This window comes from Schistocerca piceifrons, chromosome 7 (genome assembly GCF_021461385.2).
Source record: "Schistocerca piceifrons isolate TAMUIC-IGC-003096 chromosome 7, iqSchPice1.1, whole genome shotgun sequence".
NCBI classification, from domain to species: Eukaryota; Metazoa; Arthropoda; class Insecta; order Orthoptera; family Acrididae; genus Schistocerca; species Schistocerca piceifrons.
The window spans coordinates 462,924,764-462,941,414 of NC_060144.1; the positions used below are offsets into that span (position 1 = coordinate 462,924,764).

At 41.8% G+C, this 16,651-nt stretch overlaps 1 pseudogene; it reads left to right on the top strand.

The window, feature by feature from the left end:
• The first annotated feature begins 15,839 nt into the window (after positions 1–15,839).
• Positions 15,840–15,957, top strand: LOC124709316 (annotated as a pseudogene).
• The last annotated feature ends 694 nt before the right edge of the window (positions 15,958–16,651 follow it).

A 16,651-nucleotide genomic window follows, 5' to 3' on the forward strand; every position in this document is an offset into this window, starting at 1 on the left:
TTGAACATAAAGAAAAGCATAAAGAAAAGTTGCTATATTGTAAAATATTGTCCAGACGAGACGTTATTATCACACAAGCATTCACATTTAAGATTGATGAACTTAGTTAGAGTTACTGATCAACACGTGGTTCCACTTTACTCGCAAAGTAATGACAAACCAACTACCCCAAAATAATCTGAACTTCACACGAGAATTACACTACGCTGCAATTTAAGATAACCTTAGATATTTTAGAGCTAAACCCGAGATAAAGATGATTAAATTTTCAGTTAGGCTGAACTTAACAAATCCATTGTCCTATGGACTTAGCAGAGACGCGCTTAGCCGGAGATCTTACCACTTCAGACGCTCGCCACCGCCAGACTGCAACTGCCTACCGCCCAGCGTGCTTCCTCAGGGTGGCTCACAAAGACAAACGGAAGTGGCCAGAGGGGCAGCTTCCTATACCAACATGACAACGGACGGACAGAACCATACTAAGGATAGAAACCTCTTTGCTTTTAGGAAGCGTAGCTACCTGTTCCGACGTTGGTCCTACTGTTCTCTAGCAGACAGGCTTGTCTGCTACCCTCAAGCATGCAACTACAAACACATTTGATCATTCATCCTCTCACGCGGAAGGGAAGGGGGATGACAGTATCTTATCATATACAGTATATAACAGAAAGCGGATGTAGGTTCCGTATGAGACTGTGTGACATGAATTACATATAAACTGTGTTTTAAAGTGTAGTAGTGTGTCAGATCGTTCTTGTTTACGTGTAAAAGTAACACGTTCCACTACTCAGTCTTCTCCCAGATAGTCAGAAACGCCACAGTAAATTTAGAAGAGGAATTTATTCCATAAATGACAACAGATTTAAGAAATCAAACATGAAAGGAATCCAACAGAGACCTTTCAACTGTTTTCTTTAGAATTGGGATTACAGCATTCTTCCTGAAGTCTGAGGATATTTGGCCTGTCTCAAGCGTCTTGCGCACAGGATGGAAGAGTTTTGTTATGGTTGGCTATCCCAAGGCTATCAGTATTTCTAACGGAATTTCTACTCCCGGGGAATTGTTTCGACTTAGGTCGTTCAGAGCTTTGTCAAATTTTCTCGCTGTATTGTATCTCTCAAGTCATGTTCATCTACGTCCACTTCCCTTTCGAAAATATTGCTTTTGTCTCCCTTGTATAGACCCTCTATATACTCCTACCACCTATCAACTGTCCCTTCTTTGCTTAGGACTGATTTACATATAAAAGCTTTTGATTTTCATACAGCTGCTTATCTTTTCCCCAAAGGCCTCTTTAATTTTCCTGTAGGCAGTATCCATTTTTCCCCTAATGAAATACATTTATCCTCTTTCCATCTCTAGTTAGCAATTTTGCGCTTCCTGTCAATCTCATTTTTATTCCCTTTCTCCAGTTTCATTTGCTGCATTTTTAAGTTTTCTCCTTTCATCAGTCAAATTCAGTATCTCTTGTGCCATCCAAAGATTCCTACAGGCCTTGTCTTTTCACCTATTTGATCCTCTGCTGCCTTCACTTTTTCATCTCTTCTACCCATTCGTCTTCTACTGTGTTCTTTCCCCTGATCTAGTCAACCGTTGCCTGATGCTCCCTCTGAAGCTCTTAACAACCTGTGGTTCAATCTCCTTAATTTCCTACCTTTTTTCCAATTTCTTAGTTTTAATAAAGAGAAGATCTGGAAGAAAATGAACAGAGGGTGACTAACCGTGGCAGAATGTTAGTCAGGATGAAGGACCTGTACCTATACTAACAATAGAGGAAGACAGACAGGCAATTAAAAGACTAAGGAATAATAAGGCTCCAGGTAACGACAACATTTGAGCAGAGATGATCAAGGTTGGAGGCAAAGATCTAACAAGATTGATACATCAGCTGATAGTGGAAATATGGGAAGAGGAAGAGATACCAGACCAGTGGAACATAGCAATTATATGCCCGATTCATAAGAATAAGGACAAGCAACTGTGAAAATTATCGCGGTATTGCTTAAGTCAGCGTGGTGTACAAAGTATCAGCCAAAGTCATTGCTGTGAGAGATGCACCAATTACAGAAGAAATACTCGGAGACTACCAGTGCGGTTTTCGAGGGGGCAGATCAACAACTGACCAGATCTTCATTATAAGGCAAATAATGGAAAAGTGTTATGAATATAATGTGGATGTACACCAGCTTTTTCTAGGCTTTAAACAGGCCTATGACAGTGTTAAAAGGAGAACGTTATATGGCACCTTAATGTAGATGGAATTCTCAAGTAGACGTATCAGTCTGGTACAAATGACCCTCACCAGCACAAAATGCCAGGTAAAATTAGAAGGAAAACTTTGAGGTTAACCAAGGGTTAAGACAGGGTGATGTATTATCCACGCTACTCTTCAACATAGTGTTGGAAAGAATGATTCCAAGGGTGGAGATTGATAACCGAGGTGGAACTTTCGTTACCTGTATGAACTCTAGCTTCTGCTGATGACGTGTGTATGCTGTCTATAAATTTGAAAGAAATGGAACAAGGATTTGGCAGACTGGAAAAGGAGGCAGATCAGTTGGGACTTAGAGTAAATAACACAAAAACACAGTATCTCATTGCTTCCAGGAAAAATGCTGTTGTTCAAGAGAATATATTAAGTTGAACAGAGGCGATTATGAGAGATATGAGAAGTTCCAATACCCGGACGTGCTGGTTACGGAGGATAGCAGAACAAGGGAAGAAATAAAATATAGGATTTCGGCAGGAAATAAAGCTCACTGGGTCCTGATCAAGATCCTTCAGTCACGTAGCCTGAGCAGAAAATCGAAGGTGGTTGTCTATCGAACAGTCATAAGACCGGTGGTAATGTAGGTCTCAGTAACATGTACAATGACTGTAGCAGAAGAGCTCTTGAGAATGCGGGAGACGAAAATATTAAGAAAGATTTATCGAGCCGTGTATGAGGTGGGGCATTGGAGGATGAGGAGAAACAAGGAATTAGAAGAACTGTATACAAATCTTCACTTGGTGACTGAAATTAAGTGTAATGGATTGAGATGGCTGGGCCATGTAGAGCGAATGTTGGGGGATCGAGCTGTCAAAAAGGTTTACATAGGAAATCCAGGTGGCAAAAGAAGCAAAGGGAGACCCCGGAAACAACGGCTGGAGGACGTGGAAAATGATTTGAGAAATATTGGAGTCAGGAGGTGGAGGAAACGAGCAAAAATCGTCAGGATTGGACTGTTATCATCGAAGAAGCCGAGGCCCTACATGGGCTGTAGCGCCTAGGAGTGAGTAAGTAGTAAATTACAGTTCGTAATCAATAAATTGTGGTCAGAGTCCACAACTGCCCTTGGGAAATCTTACAATTTAAAGTCGGGTTCCTGAATCTCTGTCTAACAATTATATAATCAATCTGAAACCTTCCGCTGTCTCCAGCTCTCTTCCACATATACAAACTTCTTTTATGGTTCTTAAACCAATGTTAGAGGTGATTAAATTATGCTCTGTTAAAAATTCTACCGCCGGCTGGTGTGGCCGAGCGGTTCTGGGCGCTTCAGTCTGGAACTGCGTGACCGTTACGATCGCACGTTCGAATCCTGCATCGGGCATGGATGTGTGTAATGTCCTTAGGTTAGTTAGGTTTAAGTAGTTCTACGTTCTAGGTGACTGATGACCTCAGATGTTAAGTCCCGTAGTGCTCAGAGCCATTTTTGAAAAATTCTACCAGGTGGCACCTCTTCCATTCCTTTCCCACAGTCCATATTCAACTACTACTATTCCTTCTCTTCTTTTTTCTACTTTTGAATTCCAGTCCCCTTGACTATTAAATATTCGTCTCTTTTAAGTAATGAGTAATTTCCTTTATCTCATCACACACTTCTTCAATCTCTTCATCATTGTGGAGCTAGTAGGCATGTAAACTTATACTACCGTGGTAGGCGTGGATTTCGTTTGTACTAGACTACGACATTGCCTTCACTAAGCTGTTCACAGCAGCTTCCTTGCATTCCTATTTTCTTATTCATTATTAAACCCACTCCTACATTGCCCCTATTTGACTTTGTACTTATAACCCTGTATTCACTTGACGAAAAGCCCTGTTCCTCGTATCACCAAATTTCACTAATTCCCATTATATCTAACTGCAACTTTTCCCTATTTAATTTTTCTGACACACCTGCCCGATTAACGGATCTAACATCCCACATTCCGATACGTAGAATGCCAGTTTTGTTTCTCCTGATGAGGCCATCCACCTGAGCACTCTCCGCCCGAAGATTCGAATGGGGGAACTATTTTACCTCCGGAATATTTTACCCAAGAGGACGCCGTCAACATTTTACCACATACTAAAGCCTCACATTCTCGGTAAAAACTACGGCTCTAATTTCCCCTTGCTTTCAGCCGTTCGCAGTACCACAACAGCAAGGCCGTTTTGGTTGCTGTTACAATTCCAGATCATCAATCATCCAGACTGTTGCTAACTACTGATAAGGCTGTTGTCCCTCTTCAGGAACCACACGTTTTCTGGTCTCGCAACAGATACCGCACCGTTGTGGTTGCACCTACGGAACCGGTACGGCTATCCGTATCGCTGAGACACGCAATCCTCCCTTCCGATGGCAAGGTACTTGGTTGTAGGGGACGAGGGCGAGCTACAAACGAATTACTCTACAAAAATGTGTGTAAAAGGAAACGCTACACTCTCGTCACTGGTTTATTACGTGAAAGCTACATGAATTACGCCTATTAAACAAGCTAAAAGCTTCCGTGTCCCGGTTTAGGAAGGAGTGTATACGTTGCTTAAAGTCTCAACAAAATTTGTGAACTGCATAAGTAATCGTGTTAACAGGCGTCATCCGCTTTGATGAACCACGTTTAGCAGTGTTCCTCACGTACCCATTAGTCGTTTCTCCTTCGAACCTGAATTCGTCCGAGTATTACATTTCAGCGGCCATCACTGTAAAATGCCTGTCGAAGTATTTTACCGTCGTTGGGAAAATCAGTAGGTTCATATTCTTCCTAGAAGGTGTGATCGACAGACGTCAGTGCGCTCACTTGGTCAGTACAACAGAAGCCCTGCAGCAGGTACTATGCAACGTCGTAGACAAGTAATAATGAGGAGAGATTCATTATTTCATCACACGCTTGTCATTATTTGAATGTTAACTGGCAGCCAGCCTATAGAATAAGTCACTAACGCATGCTAATGCAATGCTCTGTTCAGACATAGCCTGTTCGAAACTAGATAGCCATGGTGTGTCACATCCACCTAGTTTCGAACAGGCTACGTCTGAGCCGAGCATTGCACTAACATGCGTTAGTGACTTCTTCTACAAGCTTTCCGCCAGTTGACATTCCAAACTAAAATGTAGGATCAGCCAAAAACCGTGTAAAATCACTAATTTAACACATTTTGAGAGAACATGCCTTTATTATCAGTAATATCTGCTCATCCTGATCATCAATGATTACTACGACCAAACGGTGTTTGCAAGCCTGAAGGAACACTGTGTTCTTCTAAGGAAGTTGTAAGCAAAGCAGAAATGGTGTTGCAATAGTCATCCCTATAAATTTGAAAAACTGTGTTTTCAGTTATGAACACATTATCTCCATAAAACTGAATGCTTCTTCGTGTAAACTGAAGGTCATTCAGATGTATGCCCCTACTGCTGCAGCATCGGATAAGGGGACAGAGTAGTTCTACGGAAAACTGGAAAAAGTCCTTAGTAAGATCCTGAGCTATTTTTTTACGCTGCTGTTATGGTCACTGAAGAAAAATTTAGTCTTTTGATGTTCAGCAACTCAATTTTACTGGCGCGTTTCTTGTAAACTCATCTTCAGACTATCTGCAGAAAGGATACAAAAGTAATGAGGAACTCAGCTTTTTTTGAGGTAATTACCAAATAACAAAATTGTCAAAAGTTTAAAAGAACATAAAATTATATGAACATACCAAAGAAGGTGCAAGAATTACAGATGAATATCCCTGCTAGTCACAGCATACTTAGTACTGTCACGCATAATATCGCAAAGACTCGCACCCTACACTGAGGACGTAACAGGGCACAACAAGAATGGTTTTCGAAAAAATTAATCAGCAACAGGCAACATATTCTGCGTAAAACTACCAATAAAAAAAATATGGAAATACAACAAGTGCATCCATTAACTTTGCATAGACTTCCAGAAGGCCTACGTTTCGGTGCACAGAGAAACAACATGGGAAATTACGGCAGAATACGGAATCCCCAACAAACTCATCAACTTGGTCAAAATATCTATGGAGAAGGCAGTACGCAGAGTGACATACTGTGGTCGGTATAGTATTTGTTTTGAGAACAAAATCGTACTGAAACAAAATGATGAGCTACGCCAAATTATCTTTACCTTTGTCATGGAAAAAGTCGTAAGAGAAACCAAACGATCAGCAAATGAAGAGAGCACAGATAAACAACCAAGTATACTGGCCTGTGATGATGGCATAGTTTTAGTACGAAATAATACTGGAAAAATTGAAATGCTGTTCAAGAACCTCTATAAAACCGCCATGAAAATAAATTTAAAAGTTAATGAAGAAGACACAGAATACAGGATCGCATACAGGGAAAACATGACTTCAGGACTACATAAAAAGCCTTATAAATAAAACTACAATTTCAAGAAGACTCCCAACTTCAAATGTATTGGTGTAAAATAGATGCTTGCAGCAGCAAACAAGTCGAATACCAAACTAGACTACGGGACGCAAACAAAGTTACTTTTTCCTCCAGAAACGTTTCTCCTCCAAACTCCTGACCAGGGAAGACAAGCTGAAATTCTAGAACGCAATCATCGGTTCAGTACTGCAAGACGCAGCCGAAGCATGAAGCATGGCCAAAAAAGAAGAGTACCAAATCTGTCTTACAAAACACGGTTTATACAAAAATCTTCGGCCCAAAATTTGATCAAGCTACACAGACATGGGTTTGGAGATCCAACGAAGAACTATTTAAGCTAGCCGGCTAACCCTCGGTAGTAAACATCACCAAAGTGAGACGTTTGCAATGAGCATGCCACGTTATCTGAATAGACCATGACAGAATATTCCTTGAGATACATGACAATAAGATGGAAGGCCCCAGATCCCTTGGAAGACCAAGAATCAGGTGTCAAGAAGAGGTAACCGCCGAGTGCAGAGTGCTGGGTATCACGGAATGCGAGGAATTGGCACAAGACTCGAAGAACTGGAGGGAGACAGTAAGACGGAGCATGATCGTCACGTCCCAGAGATGGTATCGGACTGAGTGAATGAGTGTGTACCAAAGGAAAGAGGGAGCTTCACACATACACAGTATGGCGTCAGGTACAAGTAACAAAGGGTATAAGTGATAAAATATGACGTTCTACAAGGTAAGTACTATGGCCACCAGGTGGCGTGAATAGTAGCACAAGGTACAGCCGAACGCTTTCGACCCACCAATATATATGTAAGATTGTCGCATGCCTCTTACGTGAGTACCCCTAACATACAGTAATACAAGGAAACTTCAGTGGCGAAATTGAAGATACTATCCAATACAAGTACCTATAATCTGTGTTTGGAACTTATGGTCTAGCTGAGAGAAATGACCGAGGCAGGTACTTACTGAATTTCTGTGTGAATAAAGACTTGATTGTCTGCAACACTATGTTCCAACATGTCCCGAAACAACTGTACACTTGAATGGATTTAGAAACCACACTGACCAGCGTAAACGTTGGAAAACTTCGCAGTCTGTGGTCTACGAATATGTGGATAAACATTAATTCTGCCAAGAAGAAATTTGAAAGGCAATTAACTAACAAGATGCACTTCGTGAATTTAGTGAGCTTGTAAGACCAAAACTTCACATCAGTCTTGATAAGGATGCACCAGCATCACAAACATGGGACCAAATGAAGGTCATTTTCTCGTCACTCCCGATATCAGAATGATCACAACATGCAAAGCACTCTTGGATATCACTGTCCACACCACACCTAAATGAAGAGAGAAAACACACCAACACACCAACCAGGCTCAAGACAAATACAAGAACCTGCGCAGAGAAATGCAGCGTAAATGCCGAAAGGACGGATCACTCTTCGTTAACTTTATAAGTGATGAGATAGAACGTCACAATTACAATCAAGTATGTCGTCTCTTCAAGGAACTCAGCAGCAGCACCGGTGAATTTATTCCTCGTAGGTGGGTGGCAGATGATAAGAATGGAACCCTGTCAGAGACAAGGACGATGCTGTTGCAAGGTACATACAGAGCTGCGAAAAGTTGTATTCTAGAATTAACAACAGTACGGACAGTCAAGCTGTTGTAACTTTCATCGGAGCCTGCCATCTTAAGCCGCGAAACAGAGAAGGCAATGCAACATGTGAAGAACTATAAATCCCTTGGTATAGACAGTATATTTGGTGATCATAAGAAGGTAGGGCGGAGACTGTATTAGTGTGAACAGTTCAATGATAGAGTTGTTCTCGCCAGAGTCGATAGCAAACCAACACTGACAGCCGTGGTTCAGGTCTACATGACAACGCTGCAAGCTGAAGATGAAGAGAAAGAGGAAGTGTATGAGGATAATGGAAGGGTAATGCAGTATGTAAAGGGAGATGAACATCTAATAGTGATGGGGGATGGAATTCAGTTTTAGGGGAAAGAGTAGAAGAAAAGGTTGTGGGAAAATATGAGTTTGGACTAGGAATGAGAGAGGAGAAAGACCAATTGAGTTCTGTAATAAATTTCAGTTAGTAACAACGAGTGCCGAGCGGATTTAGGCGCTTCAGTTCGGAACCGCGGGACTGCTACGGTAGCAGGTTCGAATCCTGCCTCGGGCATGGATGTGTGTGATGTTCTTAGGTTAGTTAGGTTTAAGTAGTTCTAAGTTCTAGGGGACTGATGACCATAGATGTTAAGTCCCATAGTGCTCAGAGCCATCAAAATTTGGTTCTTAGCATGCTAGAATGACTGCATAGCTATTTCCTTTCTGGTCTTACTCGAGTTGCCTACCCTTCGTGCCCCTACAGTTGCCACTGTTTCTGCTTCAGAGTCACTTACTTAAGACAACGATACTATATGTAAGACCACGATAATGTGGCACTCGATAATGCGGCAGACCCAACAGAAATTTTTCCGTTATTTTAGCTATGCGTGGTTGGCAGTACAGTCGGAAAGCTGCGTTTGCTAGTGAACCGAACGCATTTTCAGCAGTAGAATTTGACGAATAGATCGACATTCTGCATTTACATCTACATCTACATGGATACTCTACAAATCACATTTAAGTGCCTGGCAGAGGGTTCATCGAACTACCCTCACAATTTTCTATTATTTCAATCTCGTACAGTGGCGGAAAGGACGAACACCTATATCTCTCGGTACGAGCTCGGATTTCCCTTATTTTATCGTGGTGATCGTTTCTCCATATGTAGGTCGGTGGCAATAAAATATTGTCACATTCGGAGAGGAAATTTGGTGATTTGGATTTCGTGAGAAGATTCGGTCGCAACGTAAACGCTTTTGTTTTAATGATGTCCAGCCCAAATCGTGTATCGTTTAAGTGACACTCTCTCCCAATATTTCGCGATAATACAAAGCGTGCTGTCCTCCTTTGAACTTTTTCGATGTACTCCGTCAATCCTATCTGTTAAGGGTCCCACACCGCGTAGCAGCATTCTAAAACATGACGGACAAGCGTAGTAGAGGCAGTCTCCTTAGTAGATCTGTTACATTTTCTGAGTGTCCTGCCAGTAAAACGCAGTCATTGGCTAGCCTTCCCCACAACATTTTCTATGTGTTCCTTCCAATTTAAGTCGTTCGTAATAGTAATTCCTAGATATTTAGTTGAATTTACGGACTTTAGATTTGACTGATTTATCGTGTAACCGAAGTTTAACGGATTCCTTTTAGCACTTATGTGGATGACCTCACACTTTTCGTTATTTAGGGTCAACTACCAATTTTCGTATCATTCAAATATCTTTTCTAAATCGTTTTGCAATTTGTTTTGATCTTCTGATAACTTTATTAGTCTATAAAAGACAGTGTCATTTGCGAACAACCTAAGACGGCTGCTCAGATTGTCTCCCAAATCATTTATATGAATAAGGAAGAGCAAAGGGGCTATAACACTACCTTGGGGAACGCCAGAAATCACTTCTGTTTTACTCCATGACTGTCAGTCAGTTACTACGAACTGTGACCTCTCTGACAGGAAATCACAAATCCACTCACATAACTGAGACGATATTCCATAGCACGCAAGTTCACTACAAGCCGCTTGTGTGGTACAGTGTCAAAAGCCTTCCGGAAATCCAGGTATACGGAATCGATCTGAAATCTCTTGTCAATAGCACTCAACACTTCATGCGAATAAAGCGATAGTTGTGTTTCACAAGAACCATGTTTTCTAAATCCACGTTGACTGTGTGTCAATAGATTGTTTCCTTCGAGGTAATTCATGATGTTCGAACACAATATATGTTACAAAATCCTGCTGCATATCGACGTTAATGATATGGGCCTGTAATTTAGTGGACTGAATTGATAGAATTTAGTTATCGAAGAATATCTGACTGAATATGTGATATTATGGTTTCCAACCCATAGGAGGCACCAAAAATTGAAAGTGACGAAGAAGGAATGGCTACAACGCACATCTCTTGCGATGAGGCTCCAGAGGCCTTACACATGTGAAATTCGCTGAGTGTAGCGAACAATGCAACTTATATCTGCACATCATACAAAACAACTTTTGTCAAAAGTGAGCCCAGTGCATGGCAAAACCAGTCTGCATTTCTGCAATGTGCCAGAAATCTGAAAAGAAAATTACCACTTAACGATCCGTGACAAATACCAATCAGACATATTCCATGTCCTCGACAACATCAGATATCTGAACTGTTCCTGAAGACAGTAATTCCAATTAGACTGCACCAAATTCCTGATAATAATTTTTATTAATAAGCGTATTCTTCATATTTTCAAATCAGTGGTGGTTATTTTATTTCGTGACTGACATATGGAAAATTATTTATTTATACTGATCCTTTTTAAAACTTTGGGCCATACATTGATTTAATACAGCAGTGTAGTTTTCCACTTTCAATTCAATTTTGTTTTTACGGAAAAGTAACACATACTTTTAATTTTTGTGTATTGCAATCTCTCCTGTTGAGTGTAATAAATAAGATTCTTGTTTTTGTATGTTCAGCCTAAAGGCTTTGCTTCTATACCTTTCTTTAAACCAGCTTTTTACAATGACCTTGATAATCCGGCATGTTTGATGATCCGGAATTTGCTGATTCCTGCATGTGTCAGCTTATGAAGGACCTACCGTACTCCAGCCACAGCACTTTGCTTCTGTTCCATAGCTACTTTTCTCGAACATGACGCTGCAGTCCTCGGAAAATCAGATTTTCAAGCAAATTAACAACGCGCTTGTAAATATAGGCCACTATTCGTAAGTTTCGCTCGAACAAAAGTCTGTATTAATAAGTTGTGCAGGCTGTATACAGGAAAATTTGCGACATTGAGGCTTAAGTCTCAAAAATGTTTGTGCAAATATCCGTTATTGCAATGCGAATATGACAAAAAAAAAGAGTGTAACAAATATTCAGCACAATTTTCAGCATTTGCTATCAGTTGGTAGTATAAAGGTCATATTGCATTCTTATCGATAATATATGTGATTGTGCTTTACCAACAACGATTTTTGATCCCTGGTAATTCTCACAGTTAAGAGTAAGAAAAATCAGAGTAACATAAGCTGTATTTTCTCACTTCTTTATACACTACTGGCCATTAAAATTGCTACATCACGAAGCTGACGTGCTAAGGACGCGAAATTTACCCCACAGGAAGAAGATGCAGTGATATGCAAATGATTTGCTTTTCATAGCATTAACACAAGGTTGGCGGCGGAGGCGACACCTAAAACGTGCTGAGATGAGGAAAGTTTCCAACCGATTTCTCATACACAAACATCAGTTGACCGGCGTTGCCTGGTGAAACGTTGTTGTGATGCCTCGTATAAGGAGGAGAAATACGCTGCATCACGTTTTCGACTTTGGTAAAGGTCGGATTGTATAGCCTATCGCGATTGCGGTTTATCGTATCGCGACATTGCTAGTCGCGTTGGTCGAGATCCAATGACTGTTAGCAGAATATGCAATCTGTGGGTTCAAGAGGGTAATATGGAACGCCGTGCTGGATCCCAACGGTCTCGTATCACCAGCAGTAGAGATGACAGGCATCTTATCCGCATGGCTGTAACGGATCGCGCAGCCACGTCTCGATGCCTGAGTCAACAGATGGGGACGTTTGCAAGACAAAAACCATCTGCACGAACAGTTCGACCATGTTTGCAGCACCATGGACTATCAGCTCGGAGACCATGGCTGCGGTTACCGTTGACGCTGCATCACAGACATGAGGGCCTGCGATGGTGTACTCAACGACGAACCTGGCTGCACGAATGGCAAAACGTCATTTTTTCCGATGAATCCAGGTTCTGTTTACAGCATCATGATGGTCGCATCCGTGTTTGGCGACATCGCGGTGAACTCGCATGGGAAGCGTGTATTCGTCCTCGCCATACTGGCCTATCACCCGGCGTGATGATATGGGGTGCCATTGATTACACGTCTCGGTCACCTCTTGTTCGCATTGACGGCGCTTTGAATAGTGGACGTTACATTTCAGATGTGTTACGACCCGTGGCTCTACCCTTCATTCGATCCCTGTGAAACCCTACATTTCAGCAGGATAATGCATGACCGTATGTTGCAGGTCCTGTACGGGCCTTTCTGGATACAGAAAATGTTCGACTGCTGCCCTGGCCAGCACATTCTCCAAATCTCTCACCAATTGAAAAGTCTGGTCAATGGTGGCCGGGTACTGGCTCGTCACAATACGCCAGTCACTACTCTTGATGAACTGTGGTATCGCGTTGAAGCTGCATGGGCAGCTGTGCCTGTACACGCCATCCAAGCTCTGTTTGACTCAATGCCCAGGCGTATCAAGGCCTTTATTACGGCCAGAGGTGGTTGTTCTGGGTACTGATGTCTCAGGAGCTATCCACCCAAATTGCGTGAAAATGTAATCACATGTCAATTCTATTATAATATGTTTTTCCAATGAATACCCGTTTATCAACTGCATTTCTTCTTGATGTTGCAGTTTTAATGGTCAATCGTGTAATAAGCACTCCGTTCAGATACAGTCATCAAGAAATGAATATCAGATTACTTGCTTCAAGGATAATAATATACAGTGACAAGAACAAAAACGAGCTTCTCACTGTTAGTCATAGATCCCATCATATAGGCCTACAAAAAATCACAGATGTTAACACGGACGTAAAAATTGTTTTTGTCTTCATGGATGTTACTTCACAAGGAGTAAAATCGAATAAAATTACCAAAATTTACGAAATTCAGACTGCAGTATATTCCTGTTCCGTAGTTAACGAAGCCAAAGAAAAACAACCATGTGTACACTGCAGGAAGCTGTGCAACGCCTCAATGTTGCCATCTTTCTTGAGTTCAAGGGCCTAGACAAAACTTTTCCAAGTATTAACGTCTTCATCTATACGCATCCATGTTGTTCGCGCTGGTTTTCTAATGCCATCTAAATATCTTCCCACTGGGTAAAACAGTCGCCTTGCTCTTTTTTTGTCACTTGGAATACAGCAAAGAATTTCCTTCGTCCATTTATCCTCCATATCCCTCGTTACACCTCCCACTCACCTCCATCCCGTTTGTATTACGGTCGTACTTGTGTCACCCGCACCAGTACTTGCTTGTGGTTTAAAAATTGTGAAGTGAGGCGTCATGGTTTCACTGCGGTAAGATGGATACAGATTGCACAGGGTAAGCAGAGATGAAGAGATTTGCACAAGCTAGACTAGGATGGTAGGCTGAAGACCACAACAACGACCATTTACGCTAGTTTCCTTTGCCACTGTTTTCCAATCTTTTCCCTCCTAGAATTTTCAATGCTTATCCATCCACAGCTCGCTGATCGATCTTCTGCTTTTGATGGTTTTCCTATTCAATGTGCGTGTCTCACTGCCAGTACTCAGAAATGGTAATCAACTCTGATTGTGGACTTCCCTTTTGAGTCAAATGAGGAACTTATTTAATTTCCCAGAAGCCCTCCTGGTCATTCAATCCGTTTATTTCTTTTACTGTCCATTAGACCATTCTCCTCCACTTACCAAACTGTAAAAACTTGCCCAATCATTCTATGAGTCACTTTGCTAATTAGTACAATTTTCTTTTAAATATGTAGGCTATACAGTACTATAGGCTTAATACAACTAGTTTAATGTGGTTTTATTAGGTTTATTCCCTGTCTATTCATTTGGCTAAAATTATGCAATTGATTTCAAGCAAACTTCATGGTGAAATCGAGACTTTAAATTTTGAACTAAGCTCAGAAATGAACACCAACGCATTATTAACTCGCTTTCTTGTCGGTCTGTTCGGCGGAAGTGGAGGGTGAGGGTTGGAGGTTAAAATTCTTCATACTGCCTGACATGCAGGACCAGTAAGTTGTGCAGGTAGTATCGGAATGCATTTCAGGCGGTCGTCTGGCATGTGAGGGATCAGCCAGTTTTGTGCAACATCGTTGCGATGATAACAGATGCCTCGCCCAACCACTCATCATGCTTTTGTTCACTGCCAGGAGTCTGTAGACATTCTGCAAACTCCTACGAATAGCTGCGTTGCTCTGGTTTTCGGCCAAATGGAAATGACAGCTCTCTGCTTCGAACCCATCTGCGTTACAGACGTCCTTCTGAAGGCTATGTATTGCACCCCCACCTATCGGAAATTCATGAAACAATAAGGACTGCAGGAGGAATGTTCCACAATGTCCCAAAAGAAATTCAACATTTTTTTCAAGGTAAACTGGCCGAGAAAAAAATGTGTTTCATTACTTATTGGGCGTCTCTCGTATGTCACAGGCCTTACTTCGCAAATTCTGTCGGTATAGATTTTGTTGAAATCAAGTCAAAAGCTTTCTCATAACCTATGAATTTTAGATAAACAGCTAATTCACAATCAGTTGTTCTGTCATTTAATTTCACTGGATTGTAATTTATGTAACAGCTTAGGTTGTAAGAGAGCTTCTCAGCAACGTTTTATACATTAAACGGTTCAGTTAAGCGTCAGATAAAGGAATGTTTCTGTGACGACAGTAGGAGGTAATATTCAAGCACTGATCCAGAACTGAATTCTGGAGCGATCTTATGTTCTCCACCAGCCCTCCTCTTCCTCATCCGCCAAATAACAATGAAATGCAGAAAATGGTTCAATTTAATAATATGGGTACGTTTATTATATGAAAGTAATAAAAATATTTTTGCGTCAACGTTTATTTCATTGTTTTATCATACCAAAATTAAAATTGTTTCAAAGGCATCCCTAAGAAAATTTAAAAAGTGCACATGTCAATTAATTTATTTAAGAATTACAATAGCAAAAATCGCACAATTTTGACAACCTCATAATTTACGCGATCGAAGATGAAGGGGTTAGTGCAGGAGAGGAATTTGTGGCAGACCGCATCAAGTCAGTCAGAAGACTCATAACTCAAAAAGAAAAAAAAAAGTGGAAGTGTGCACACCTCATTATCCACATTTCACTTACCAATTCGATTCTGTACACTATGGTTATGTGGTCCTGCTCTTTGAATCGTTTCCACTTCAGTCTTTCAACTGTATCTCTCTTTCTTTATGGAGGGTCTTTCCCTTTACGTCTTCCATAACTTCCTGTCTCTTACCGGTTATACCTGTGGGATTACGAACCCGTCGAATTTGTTGGCAGCAGTTATGGAAGCCAACGGCCTTGCCGCAGTGGTAACACCGGTTCCCGTCAGATCACCGAAGTTAAGCGCTGTCGGGCAGGGCTAGCACTTGGATGGGTGACCATCCGGTCTGCCGAGCCCTGTTGGCGAGCGGGGTGCACTCAGCCGTTGTGAGGCAAACTGAGGAGCTCCTAGATTGAGAAGTAGCGGCTCCGGTCTCGAACAGTGACATCGGGCCGGGAGAGTGGTGAGCTGACCACATGTCTTTCCATATCCGCATCCGGTGACGCCTATGAGCTGAGGATGACGCGGCGGTCTGTCAGTACCGTTGGGCCTTCGTGACCTGTCCGGGAGGAGTTTAATTTTTTTAGCAGTCACGGAAAGACTTTAAATGTTGTGTGCCTTTTCCTTTTTGGGAAGTTCTCTGCTGTTCTACGGTCAGGTTGCAAGAGCATTCATGTGGGCTAGCTTTCAGAAGAGTAGCCAATCAGTATGCCTTGTTAAACATACGTTGCTGAACCACTGGAAGGCAGCACATGGCCTCTAAGGAAAATGTGTAAGCCGAAGGGAAACGAATGCGGGAACGTTCTAGCGACTCTAGGGGCACAAATGGGGAAATCCAGTGACAGAAGCAGTTTAGACAGAGCGCAGATTTTTACAGCCAGCGCTTGGGAACTAGCATACCGGAAAGGCAAAGCTGGTTTGCTTTCGCGCGCTGCTCTAGTGACCTTCCGCGAAAAACGGCTGAGGTACGGTGAAACTACTAGTAGGTGACACATTGCTGGGAGCCCACGCAAACATCATAGAACGCTACATAATCCAGGAACGGCAGTGATCAGTGGC